We start from the raw sequence: 14,541 nt of genomic DNA, 5'->3' as shown, positions 1-14,541 counted from the left end.
TTGATAGTGGACGAACGCAGATATCGATTTCAAATATCAAGAATCAAAGTGAGGAGTTATGTTAATTTCAAAGATCATTTTGACTAAAAAGTCAATAATATATACAATATGTCAACTTCTTGTTGTAAAATCGACGGTGTGTGCAGTGGAATAAATAAACAAGACACAAAATTTACGAGGTTCCTTTACAGTCAGTGTGACTGGAGTACATCCTCGGGGCAGCAGTGATGCTTTCATTATAATCTAAAATAATAATAGTACAAAGATAACTCTATCCATTATCTTCTCTCCTCTTCTTCTTCCTTCTCTCTTCATCTCCTTTTCTTCTTCCTTTCTTTTCTCTCCTTTTTCTTCCTTCCTATCTCTCCCGTGAGTCTTCCCACTTTGATGTTGTGTGGGGTTTGTATTTATATAGAAAATGAGAGTAGTGTGTAGCAAGCTTCAGCAACCAAAAGGAAGGGCTAATTATTTAATTATTTGAGTGGACATCCACTGTTCTACAACACTCCCTCTTGGATGGCCACAAGTCTTCGATTGACTCGTTAAAATCTTGATTTGTTTTGAATGCTCCCCTGATGAGTATCTCCCCCTGATTTCAAATCATTTAGGCTGATCGTTGATCATTTTGCTTCAGTCTTTTAGCAAAAAGAGTTGCTGAAAGAGGTGCTTTACTTGTTGTTAACTTTCCATAGGATTGTTCTTGAACTGGGCTGGATGGCCTTCTGCTAGACTTCCTTCAAAGGTCTGAATTTACTTCTTTTATTTGGAGCTAAATTTAATTCAAAGGTGGTGGACACTTGATCTTGAATTGGACTTGTGATTTCTTCAAGGACCTTCGAAACTTGATCTTGAATGAAGTTGTATCGTGAGAAGCTTTACGTGGCAAGTGATCTTCGACTTTGTCGGGGATGAATCAGCACGTGTTTGTTGCGCTTGTCTCCACATAATTCAATGTATCATTTTCACTTGCCTTACTTGTTCCCCTTGCTTAAGTAGTATTTTTCCTGGTTTTCCCCCGTGCATGTGTGGCATATTCTCCTGCAGTATTTGCCTTCTGATGCAGGAGTGGAATGCAACCCTTGCATTTGGATGGTTCATCACTTCTTGGTGACTGGAGACCCAGCTCCAATAACAGTTAAAGATGGCTACTCGAGATCAATACTAGGTAAGCAATCAGGAAAGGTTCCAGGCAGTCAGTTCCTTACCGGGAGTTGGAATGGAGGTTCCGACATATTACTTTCTTTATCCTTGTCTTTGCAGGTAAGAACAAGGAAAAAGGAAAGGACAATGAGATTGCATGATATGAGATACTTTTACTCTCGTCTTTGAAGATATGAGATACTCTTGCTCTGGTGTGACTTGTTTGAAGAGGTATTCTCGGAGAGGAAGAAAATTTAGTATTTCGAGATGCTTTGTTGTGTTGGAAATGTGCCCTAAAACCAATCATATGATGATACTTTACGGACATTTCACAAGTTAAACTAATGTAGTTTAAATATAAAGGGCAAAGATTATTGTTTTAAGCCGTCTCATATACATGTTATATGCTTAAACGATAAGTCCAAGGAATATGTGATTGGGAGAATGCAATCTAAAGAAGTTAGATTCATGAGACCATTCTTTCATATACATATCCTAAATGTTCCTGATCATAGGATTGCCAATTGGGCATTGACAGTCCGTTAAGATCAGTACGTGTTGTGTCTTCTCTCAGGGAGAGTGACTAGTCTCGAGTCATTGGTGTGTGCGACATCAAGACAAAGACATAAGTGCTCAATAGAGAATGAGTTCACTGAACACGATCAACGAAGAGTTCTCATATTCATGTCACATGAGAACTCATGGTTGGGATAATGCAAAGTAGTCATTTGACCTGAGGCATCATAGTTGTCTTGTGGTTAAGTCATTGATCTTTGATTATGTCAAAAGTCACTCCATCAGGAGGGTGTCCACGACATAGTTGGGGTTAAGCCACTTAGCCATTGAGGCAATTAAATGCGCAACAAGGGATCTCTAACCTTCAAACCGTTTGAGGGAGAATACTCTATGATATGATTAAGAATCTCTGGCCAGAGTATGAATGAGATTTAGGAAGGCGTTCCAAATCACATTCAAAGTAATCATATAAGCACACGAATCACATTGGATAGTAGACATGAATAAACTATCAAACCAAACAATGTGGTCAAGAGTATTGTATTAGAGAAAGACCGTATTGCATTTGTAATCCTAAACTGAATAGGTTCTCCACCTCTTCTGATTAGCTTGGGTAACCATGATATGCTGCTAGGTGTCACTCATGGTTTGTGGAATCCCTAAACGTGTATAATCACTAAAGGGAGAATTGAAAGTAAGTTTCAATTCACAATCGATTTGAAAGTGTTCTAATCGCCCACTGCCTCGCTAAAAGGAACCTAATGGATCGTACACCGTGTAAGGCAGAGATTGAAGAAACAATGGAGATGAGTAAGAATAATTAAATGGTTTAATTATTTATGGCAAGGATTAATTAATATGTTAATTAATCAAACGAATCAAGTTCGTTAAAAGACCACGGGTTAGTTTTGGGCCTCAAGGCCCAATGGGCTTCGAACGTCAAGCCCATTGACTTAAGTTGTATGACAACTTAATAACAAATAATTCACAAAGGCCTTAAAAGCCCAATGAAACCCTATGGCCGGCCATTTAGTTAAAGGAGTGGGTTTTGGACTTATTTACAAGTTTGCCACTCCAATGAATTAAGGTATAAATATGACTTTATAGCCAAAATTCATTTAGGGTTTCTTTTAGAGAATTGGAGAGAACATATCTCTCCCTTTTCTCTCTAAGAGGCCGGCCCCCTTGGAGGGGATTAGCTAGTAATCTTTCTCCTCCAAGGTCACTCATTTCTTCATCAATCTTACCTTGGTGTAGAGACTTAGAGGTTCTCAATTTTGGGAACTTGGAGAACCATTTCATCCATCTAAATCCATAGATCTAAGATGCAAGGAATGAAGGCCCTCTCTTTGGGTGATTAGCCTTTGCTTATGCAAAGAGGAATCTACAAAGGTATAAATTTCTCAACTCACTTTGATTTGAGTTGAGTCTTGGTTCACCAATCTACTAGGCTTTGAATTTCATGGTTAATGTTTTGTTTTTAAGTGCATGCAAGCATGATTCCGCCTTTTAATTGTTAATTGCATGCTATAGATGTTGCTTAAATGAACATGTTTTTCACGAATCATCCTTCATGTTGAAGATGCATTCTCGAAGATAAGAGAAATTTAGGAGTTTTGGATGTGTGCCTTGCCATGGACGATGAAGGTCGACATATATAGGGATTTCCCCAATAGCAGGTAGTGGTATTGTGCCTTTACTCTTGTCAGCAACTGTGGTGTAATTAGAATAGTAAGATTTACGCGTTTTCAACTTTGTCAGAGATCTTTGACAAAGTTGCACGCTATAGCAAAAAAAGCTAAGATTGCATCTGAAAAATGCCAACGAACTTTATTCAGGAAAATCTGGCTTTTGAAATTTGGAGAGCGGTGCCTCTTCGATCTCTGAACAATTAGCTCTGTTGCCCTTTCTTTTATAGAGATATCAATTGTGTTTAAGAGTATGCTCATAAAGTTGCTGCCTGTAGAAATTTTCCCATTCTTGCACTTTTGAGATTTTATTTGACCTTTTTTTTTATCATTTCTGAAAATGGCTTGCCCATCTAACATTTGCTTAGATTTGAGTTTTAGGAGTGATACAGACGAGCAGTGTCAGGATAACATATGGCGCTCGTCCTTTTAATCTTCTAATGGTCCTCTTACAGTTGGAGACTTTGTGATGAAGAATAACATAACCGCTACTGTGGTAGCTAGGAATCTTCTCACTTCAAAGGATAATAGAATCCTTTCAAAATGGTCTGATGAGTCGGCCGTTCAAGACTCTTTGACTCTCAGTGTTCAGTGTGCTGGCTCTGTTTCCAATATGGGCCAACGCCTACTTACTCAAACTTGCCAAGTTGAATCATTGATGACTGTGGTGGCAAGTCTTAAACAAGAGATCAAATAGCTCAAGCACAAAAATAGAGTGTTACACGTGCTTGCAAATAATTACTCTATGAGCATGAAAAGAAAGCTCGACCAGCTACAGGAATCTGAAAGTCGGACTCAAAGTGATCACCAAAGGTTCGTTGCTAGATTTCGAAAGCAACTGATGCCTTCCCCTTCTGGTGTTTTGCTGAGTACTAGGGTGCCACATGATCAATCTCCAGCGCCTCCTCATTATGGGGTACTTCCGAGTACTAAGGCTTCACATGAGCAACATTTGTGAAGGCTTCATCCCGTTTGTTTATTTTAACTCATGTGTATGCACATATCTGTAATTTCTCGGAGAAATTAATAGATAAGCTTTATTTCATTCAGTGTATTGTGCCAAATACAATAAAGCATATACTTCACTAAGATGTGGTACTTCTGGACCAAACATTAATTTATCTTTACACTCACGAAGATAAATGATCTTTTCTACATCATTTGAGTATTCAACTCATAATCTTCAATCCATATGGTTCTTTTAATATCATAGACATCATGGATAAGATTCGTGTTGGTAGATTGTTCGATCTGCAGCTCGAGACAATATTTCTCTCAACACTTTATAATCTTTCTTGACTTTTCAGGAGTCCCAATTTGATATCATCAACTCTTTAGGAGTTTTAATTTAATGTTGTTTGTACCATACTTGACCAATCCCGAAACTACTGAGCACCGGTCAACGTTATACCCTTAAGGACCCAGAAGAGTTTCCCTCCAACCAGGAGGCCAATCACAGCGCAACACGTGTCAACATCAGAAGCCAATCATAGCGCGACACGTGTCAACATCAGAAGCCAATCACAACACGATGTCAGAATGAAACTAGAAACTCTCTTCTATAAATAGAGATCATTCTTTCACAATATTTCCTAATGTCATTTGTACTAAATCATTCACTGGTACTCACTAAAGGAAAGCTTAAACCTATGTACTTGTGTAAACCCTTCACAATTAATGAGAACTCCTCTACTCCGTAGACGTAGCCAATCTGGGTGAACCACGTACATCTTGTGTTTGCTTCCCTGTCCCTATCCATTTACATACTTATCCACACTAGTGACCGGAGCAATCTAGTGAAGGTCACAAACTTAACATTTTCTGTTGTACCAAAGTCTTCACTGATTTTGTGCATCAACATTTAGCGCCTTCTATGGGAACGACACTTATTCCCACTCTCTTCAGCTTTGTCAAGCTAGTTTCCACTATTCGTACACTCTATTTTGATCAGGCATCCCTCTCCAACATGGGGAGCGAAGGAAGCCACATCACATAGAATGACACCCATTTTGCACTTAGTGCGAAGCAACGAAAGAATGAAGGAAAAATGATTGCTCTTCAAGCTAAAGTCGATGAGCTAGAAGCTCAAAACAACAAGATAGCAATGAAGAATGAGGTCCTCCAGGAGCAGTATGAGAAGCTCTTTGAGATGCTCCACGAAACTATGCGTACTCAAACACGCGAGCTTATTACCCATGTGGATATCAACCATCATCTGGGTGCCCCCCAACACAGAGGGTCACCTTCATTCGACATGGGTATCCTTGATGAGGAGCGAGCTAATCATCAAAACATTGATCAACATGAGACTTCTCTCAACCCAACTGCTTCGACCTGAAGCAAGATAAGTGGAGGAAGACACCTCCTTGCAGAAGGGTTGGAAGGATCGAAAGCCGTTTATGGTGACTGCTGAGACTTCCTAAATCAATGTCGAGAGAATCCCCTCCACATATGCTCGACGATCAATGACCTAAGGGTTTCTGAAAGACTCGGTCCCCTCCCACGACCCAGGCCAGCTGTTAATCTAGGGAAGGAACGACATGTCCTAGAGGAACATGAAGGTACAGGAGACTTTGAGGTATTCCGACAGACTCGCCCTATAAGTTAGTACGGCGAGTCCAAGGAAAAATCACACGCCCTTGCTCAAACTTTCCTACTTCAAAGAGGCGATGGAGACTTACGAAAGAAAATCCCAGTAGTACATGACTCCACTCAAGACCCTTTTGTCCTACAACTCCTTGAGGAAGTAAACAAGTTGAAGGCCGAACGTTAGGCCGAGATACCTGACTGGAACCAACCCAGGCCTGGCTCCCTTACAAGGAGGATCCTTGACACCCTATTTCAAGCGAAGACAAAACAAAAGCTTGGTTTACAACTCTATACTGGAAGGAAGGACCCAATTGAACACCTTAACCTCTTTGAGTCTACCATGGCATATCGGATGCATACCGACGAAGAGCGATGTCTTCTCTTCCCCTCCACCCTCTCTGGCGGAGCTCTAAACTGGTATTGCCGTCTTCCACCTGAGACAGTAGACTCATTTGAGGAACTGAGGAAACTGTTTATCTCTCAACACATCTTCCAGACCGATCGCTTGGATTCTGCAGATGACTTGTACACTATTCACCAAAAGCCGGACGAGTCATTACGAGAGTATGCTGGTCATTTCAGCCATGAGTATTCTCGCTGCGCTGAGGCAGATGACAAGACCGCCCTCAAGGCTTTCACGGCAAGCCTACGTGATTGTTTCTTCAAGTACATGATCAATGCCAACACTTGGAAGACTTACTCTGAGGTGATGGCACATGCTTACAACCATGCCTCCGCCGAAGCAAGGACATATTAAGGGAAACCCCCCACAACCACCCCTTATCAGCAAGTAGGGAGTGGAAGCCAGATCCAACCAAATGAGAAGACCTCGACCTTCTAAACGGCAGCGGTTCCTCCCCCTACCTTACTTAATACTTTGCCAAGTCAACAGACATATCAATCTCAGGGCAAAAGGAAAGATTTCTATCCTTACCAGTCTCATTTTAGTAAAAAGAGTAAAAGACACTACCACGATAACCAAGGGTATCGCCATGATAATCCCCGACCCTAAGCAGTCAACACAGTGGGTCAAGCACGTGTTAGGACAGCCCCTACCCCGAGGTATGAGGCATACACACCTTTGAACGCCACATGCGTGGCCATTTACCCCAGCATAGCACACTTGATACTGAAGCAAAAGTCGAGGCACCTAGATTACAAGCCCACGAAGAACACGGGCATGTTTTGCTGCTACCACGAGCATAACTGCCATGACGGTGAGAAGTGTATCACCCTTCGTGATCATATTAAAGCTTTGGCACGTGAAGGAAAAATTGATCGATTCCTTATTCATCCTCCAAGGGGTAACTGTAACCACCACCAGGTAAATATGATATATTCCATAAGTGGTGGCACACCCATATCTAAATCTTCCAACAGGGCCATGAAAAATAGTGAATGAGCTTTAAGGTCTTGCCACCAAGTGTTTCACGTGGAAGACATCAGGGGAGGTAAGTATCAAAAGCCTAACTGGGATTCAATATGTTTCTACCCTGAGGAAGAAAGAGGTATCATCTACCCTCACAACGACCCATTGATCGTGGAAGCTCACATAGCCAACTTTGAAGTACGACGAATTCTGGTAGACATGGGGGCTTTAGTCAATATCATGTTTGCTGAAGCTTTCAGGGCACTTAATGTAGCTGAACACTTGCTCGACCGCTCGATTTCCCCTCTGATAAGCTTCTCCGGTGATATCGTGCAACCTTTGGGGAGCATACACTTACCTTTCACCATTGGTACAGGCCCTTACACAACTACCATTACCACTAATTTCCTGGTGGTTGATTGCCCAACTGTATACAATGTCATCTTCGGACGCACATGCATCAATGATCTCAAGGCCATGGTATCCACACATATGTTGTTGATGAAATTTTCAACCCCCTATGGCAATGGTTACATCAGAGGAAATCAACTTAGTGCACGATCATGTTACAACACTTCAGTCAAGCAACAGCACCTGCATGTGCCCAAGGAAACCCTTTTTATACATGACCAAGTCATAAAGACCAGCCCAGATGAAGCCAACTTGGATCTTCACGGTGGCAACAGTCAACCCGACGATCATCGAGATGACTCTTTCACCCAGCAAGCATAACCTGCTGAAAAGTTGGAGAAGGTCTCTATCTCAAAAGATTATCTGGATCGCATGGTGAAGATTGGTACCACCTTGTCACCACCCATTTGGTTGGCATTGATCTCTTTTTTGCAAGAGAACACTGAGGTCTTCGCCTGGTCATACGAGGACATGCCAGGCATCTCTCCCGATATAATCTGTCATCGCTTAAGTATTGAACCCAAGACCAAGCTAGTGAGACAGAAACGAAGATCTTATGACGCTGAACGGTACGAGGCAATGAAGGCAGAAGTTGAAAAACTCAAAGGCATAGGCTTTGTCCGTGAAGTCAATTATCCAACGTGGGTAGCAAATGTTGTCCTTGTTAAGAAGAATCTAACCAAGGAAAGTCTCCTGCTACAAAAGTTCTTGTGGAGAATGTGTGTCGATTACACCGACCTAAACAAAGGATACCTGAAGGATATCTTTCCTCTTCCTCTCATAGACAGACTTATAGACTCTATGGCAGGGTGTGAACTTCTGAGCTTTATGGATGCTTACTCAGGATACAACCAAATCCTCATGAACCCTCCGGACCAAGAACACACAGCCTTCACTACTGACAGGGGACTATATTGCTATAAAGTCATGCCCTTCGGCCTAAAGAATGCAGGAGCGACTTATCAAAGACTGGTCAATTCAATGTTCGCCGAACAGATTGGCAAGAGCATGGAAGTTTACGTTGATGATATGCTAGTCAAGAGTAAACATGTTGACCAACACATCACCAACCTATCTGAAACTTTCACCATTTTGAAGAGGTATCGAATGAGGTTGAACCCTAACAAATGTGCCTTCGGCGTAGGCTCTGGTAAATTCTTAGGCTTCATGATAAGCCAACGAGGCATTGAGGCTAATCCCGAGAAGATCAAAGCAATCATCGACATGAAGGAACCGGTAACTTCAAAAGACATCCAGAGTCTTACTGGCAAGGTGGCAGCCTTAACTAGGTTCATCTCTAAAGCCACAGACAGATATGCTCATTTCTTCAAAGCACTTAAGGGAAGTAAGAAGTACATTACATGGACTGATGAATGTGCTAAGGCATTCAAGAACCTCAAAGACTACATGAGTAAAGCCCATTTGCTCTCTAAACCTGAGGTTGATAACACTCTCATTATTAATCTGTCGGTATTGGCTTCAGTAGTAAGTTCCGTTCTCATTCGAAATGATGGTAATGTCAAACGGCCTGTCTACTATGCTAGCAATGCCTTACAAGATGCAGAGACACGATACTCCAACATTGAGAAATTAGCTCTAGCATTGGTCATGTCTGCTTGAAAACTTCGCCTTTACTTCCAAGCACACTCCATCATCGTGCTTACCAATCATTCTCTTCGACAGATACTCCAAAGTCCTGACACTTTCGGGCGAATGATTAAATGGGCGATAGCATTAGGTGAGTTTGACATCTCCTACCAACCAAAGCCAGTTGAGAAGGGCTAAGCAGTGGCAAACTTCATCGTCGACTTCACATATCCTGTTGACATTGTTTCTACGCCTAAAGAAGTGTTTTCATTACCTTCAGAAGCTCAGAAAATAGAACCAATAGCCCTAGCATGGAGTCTATATGTTGATGGCTCATCCAACCTACAGGGTTGTGGAGCAGGACTAGTCCTTATGACCCCTAATAAAGTGGCAATGGAGTATGCTCTTCGTTTCAAATTCAAGGCGTCGAACAATGAGGCCGAATATGTAGCCCTCATAGCAGGCTTACGTTTGGCCAAACACCTTGGGGTTAAACGAATTGATATCTTCAGTGACTCCCAATTGGTGGTTAACCAGGTCACCAACAACTTTGACGCTAAGGATAGCTCCATGGCAGCATATATGGCATAAACATAATTGTTGCTCAAGCACTTCCACTACCATATCACCCAAATTCCTCGAGCGGCAAACAGTCATGCAGATGCTTTGGCTCGCCTCGCCTCAGCAGTGGAAGACAAGATTGGGAGAAAAATTCAGGTCGAATTGTTGGCAGCACTAAGCACCAAGGTTGCCGAAGTGTGTAACTTACAACAAGGAGATAGTTGGATTACCCCGATTTATAGATTCCTTGCTCATGGCACCCTTCCAAATGACAAAGTCCAAGCTAAGCAGATTTGATATAAGGCTACCCGTTACTTGATCATTAATGACTAACTCTACAAGCGGGGTTTTAACCTACCATACCTAAGATGCCTTATGCCCGCAGAGGCGGAAACTGTCCTTCGGGAAATACATGAAGGAGTTTGCGGAGATCATGCTAGATCTCGATCCCTAGCACACAAGGCTTTTCGCCAAGGATATTACTGGCCAACACTCAACCAAGATGTCATCAGAATATCCCGCTCATGTGATAAGTGTCAATGCTACGTAACTATTCCTCACTCCCCTCCCGAGCCGCTCACTCCTATGATCAGCCATTGGCCCTTCACTCAATGGGGACTTGATTTGATAGGCCCAATGCCTGCAGGGAAGGGCAAGGTTCGCTATGCAATCGTTGCAGTTGACTATTTCACAAAGTGGGCCAAAGTAGAACCCTTGGTAACCATTACTGAGGCAAAAATAGAAGACTTTGTATGGAAGAACATCCTTTGCAGATTCGGCATTCCCAATGCGATAGTCATTAACAACAGGCGACAGTTCGACAACAATAAGTTCAGGATGTTCTGCTCTAAGTTCAACATCAACTTATGTTTTGCCTCCCTAGCTCATCCCTAGTTTAATGGACTAGTTGAAGCCATCAACAAAATAATCAAGCGAACTTTGAAAACCAGCTTGGACAAGGCTAAAGATTGTTGGCCAGAATTTGTACCCCAAGTTTTTTGGTCATACCGCACTTCGTATCGGACATCAACAGGAGAAACCCCATTCTCACTTGCCTTTGGTACAGAGGTAGTTGTCCCAGCTGAGCTTGAGCAAGCAACGTTCGGAGTTCAGAACTTTGTGCAAAGCGAAAATGACAAACAACTTACCCTCAACTTAGATCTAGTCGAGGAACACAGAAACCAGGCTCACTTAAGGAATGTCGCCTACAAGTAGCGCATCTCCAACTACTATGACTCAAGGGTCCAACCTCGTTCTTTCAAAGTGGGGGACTGGGTATTGAAGAAAAGATTACTCTGCGACAGAGTCCCGAGTGAAGGAACACTTAGTCCAAACTGGGATGGACCGTTTGAAGTTGTTGGCATCAGTCGCCCTGGCTCCTACAAGCTTAGAAGCTCCGATGGCAAAACCCTTGGCCATCCATGGAACGCCGATCACTTGAAGTACTATTACAAGTAAACTCACATTGTACAAGTGTTAAGCTTCAGCCGTTCGGCATCTTATGTAACGAAGACTATTTGGCATGAATTCAATAAAGAGGTGATTTAGACAACTCGATCCTAATCCTCTTACATTCCTTGTAATGAAACACTCGGGTTCAAAGCTTCAACATGAATGCTTCCAACATGAAACAAAGTCTAAGTATATGTCAGCAAGACTATACAAATAAACAAACAGCTTCACAATATATTCGTTCAATCATACATTCCAATACATTCATACATAAGCCAACTGTGCTTTGAAAGGGTTCAACATATTTTGTGTCATTCGACACTTGCTACAATGTGCCTAGACACCTTGCCCTTATTCTCACCAACCAGGTGATGAAATGTACAACCTGTACTCTCCTTCATGCCACAAACCAGGTGATGAAATGTACAACCCGTACTCTAATATCATTTGGCAACTTGCCACTCATGCCACCAACCAAGTGAAGAAGGAACTCATCTTCATGCCATCAACCAGGTGATGAAATGTACAACCCGTACTCTCCTTCATGCCACCAACCAGGTGATGAAATGTACAACCTGTACTCTAATATCATTTGGCAACTTGCCACTCTTGCCACCAACCAAGTGAAGAAGGAACTCATCTTCATGCCACCAACCAGGTGATAAAATGTACAACACGTACTCTCATTCATGCTACCAACCAGGTGATGAAATGTACAACCCGTACTCTAATATCATTTGGCAACTTGCCATTCATGCCACCAACCAGGTGATGAAATGTACAACCCGTACTCTAATATCATTTGGCAACTTGCCATTCATGCCACCAACCAGGTGAAGAATGAACTCATCTTCATGCCACCAACCAGGTGATGAAATGTACAACCCGTACTCTAATATCATTTGGTAACTTGCCATTCATGCCACCAACCAGAGGAAGAAGGAACTCATCCTCGTGCCACCAACTAGGTGATGAAATGTGATGAAAGGTGATGAAGGAACTCACCTTTGTACCACCAACCAAGTGATGAAAGCAACTCACCATTCATTCCACCTACCAGAAGACGAGTGGGACAACTTGTACATGTGAACTCCTAGCATTCACAAATAATCAAAAACCCTCAAGCTTGACAACTCAACTAGGGGAGCACTTATGCCCAACAAGAGTTATAGTCACCAACAAAGTCTTATTGCAAGCCAACTACAACTTCAGTGCATGGCATACGAAGATCAAGCTATTCAGCCCTCTTGCATTTACTTCAGACATTTCCCTTCTGTAACAATGCAAACACTACAGCTCGTAGAAAGCTTCACACACTCTTGATCAAGACAGTGTGAAGCAAAACCAATTTATGGTGCCAACAAGAGCTTTATCAAAGGAGTTCAACCACAATTCTCAAAAGCTTCACACACTTTTGATCAAGACAGTGTGAAGCAAAACCAATTTATGGTGCCAACAAGAGCTTCATCAATGGAGGGCAACCACAATTCTCAAAAGCTTTACACTCTTGATCAAGATAGTGTGAAACAAAACCAATTTATGGTGCCAACAAGAGCTTCATCAAAGGAGTTCAACCATAATTCTCAAAAGTTTCACACACTCTTGATCAAGACAGTGTGAAGCAAAACAATTTATGGTGCCAACAAGAGCTTCATCAATAGAGGGCAACCACAATTCTCAAAAGCTTCACACACTCTTGATCAAGACAGTGTGAAGCAAAACCAATTTATGGTGCCAACAAAAGCTTCATCAATGAAGGGCAACCACATTTCTCAAAAGCTTCACACACTTTTGATCAAGATAGTATGAAGCAAAACCAATTTATGGTGCTAACAAGAGCTTCATCAAAGGAGTTCAACCACAATTCCCAAAAGCTTCACACACTCTTGATCAAGACAATGTGAAGCAAAACCAATTTATGATGCCAACAAAAGCTTCATCAATGGAGGGCAACTACAATTCTCAGACCTTCGAAGCAAATTCAATTTATATGGTTCATCCAAACCTTCGACTACAACAAGGTGTGGCTTGCATCACAATCTCTTGCTCAATAGTGTGGAAGCAAAATTTGCATATGTTGTCTCCCCCACATTTTCAAATTTCTAGTTTCCCAAAAAAAAAAAAATTGGGAAATTCAACAAAGCTTCATCAGTGGAGAACAACTACAAATTCTCAAAAGCTTCACACTATCTTGATCAAGATAATGTAAAGCAAAATCAATTCATGGTACCCAACAAAAGCTTCAACTCCAAAGTTTCACCTACAAAGCTTCAACTCCAAAGCTTCACCTACAAAGCTTCAACACAAAAGCTTCACCAACAAAAGCTTCATCAATGGAGGACAACTACAAATTCTCAAAAGCTTCACACTATCTTGATCAAGATAGTGTGAAGCAAAATCAATTCATGGTACCCAACAAAAGCTTCAACTTCAAAACTTCACCTACAAAAGCTTCACCCACAAAAGCTTCAACTCCAAAGCTTCACCTACAAAAGCTTGACCCACAAAAGCTTGACCCACAAAAGCTTCACCTACAAAAGCTTGACCCACAAAAGCTTGACCCACAAAAGCTTGACCCACAAAAGCTTCACCTCCAAAAGTTTCACCCACAAAAGCTTCACCTACAAAAGCTTGACCCACAAAAGCTTGACCTACAAAAGCTTGACCCACAAAAGCTTGACCCACAAAAGTTTGACCCACAAAAGCTTGACCCACAAAAGCTTCACCTACAAAAGCTTGACCCACAAAAGCTTGACCCACAAAAGCTTGACCCACAAAAGCTTCACCTACAAAAGCTTCACCCACAAAAACTTTACCTACAAAAACTTGACCCACAAAAGCTTAACCCACAAAAGCTTCACCTACAAAGCTTCAACACAAAAGCTTCACACTATCTTGATCAAGATAGTGTGAAGCAAAATCAATTCATGGTGTCCAACAAAGCTTCACCTACAAAGCTTCAACACCAAAGCTTCACCTACAAAGCTTTAAAATATATATATATATATATATATATATATATATATATATATATATATATATATAAATTTTTCAGAAATTCGAAAATTAAAAAATTCAAAAATTCAAAAATTCAAAAATTCGGAAATTCAAAAATTCGAAAAATCAAAAAAAAAAAATTGAAAAAAAAAATTGCCTAGGCCTCATCTTCTTTGGGCCTAACAACTTTCATAACAAATATATATGAAGAATGAATTTTGGGCTACCACT

General features: G+C 41.4%; 2 protein-coding genes across 2 annotated transcripts in view; both read right to left on the bottom strand.

Annotated features, from left to right (window-relative positions):
- LOC126582684 (ribonuclease H2 subunit A-like) overlaps nucleotides 1-14,541 on the bottom strand; it is a 58,114-nt gene that overhangs the window by 4,883 nt on the left and 38,690 nt on the right. The window lies entirely within an intron of this gene.
- The window catches only part of LOC126582596 (F-box protein CPR1-like), a 30,831-nt gene that overhangs the window by 6,666 nt on the left and 9,624 nt on the right, over nucleotides 1-14,541 (bottom strand). The gene's annotated exons all lie outside the window — the stretch shown is intronic.

The sequence above is a fragment of the Malus sylvestris genome, chromosome 2 (genome assembly GCF_916048215.2).
Source record: "Malus sylvestris chromosome 2, drMalSylv7.2, whole genome shotgun sequence".
NCBI classification, from domain to species: domain Eukaryota; kingdom Viridiplantae; phylum Streptophyta; class Magnoliopsida; order Rosales; family Rosaceae; genus Malus; species Malus sylvestris.
Note: the sequence above shows the minus strand (reverse complement) of the source record. Positions and strands in the feature narration are given on the sequence as shown.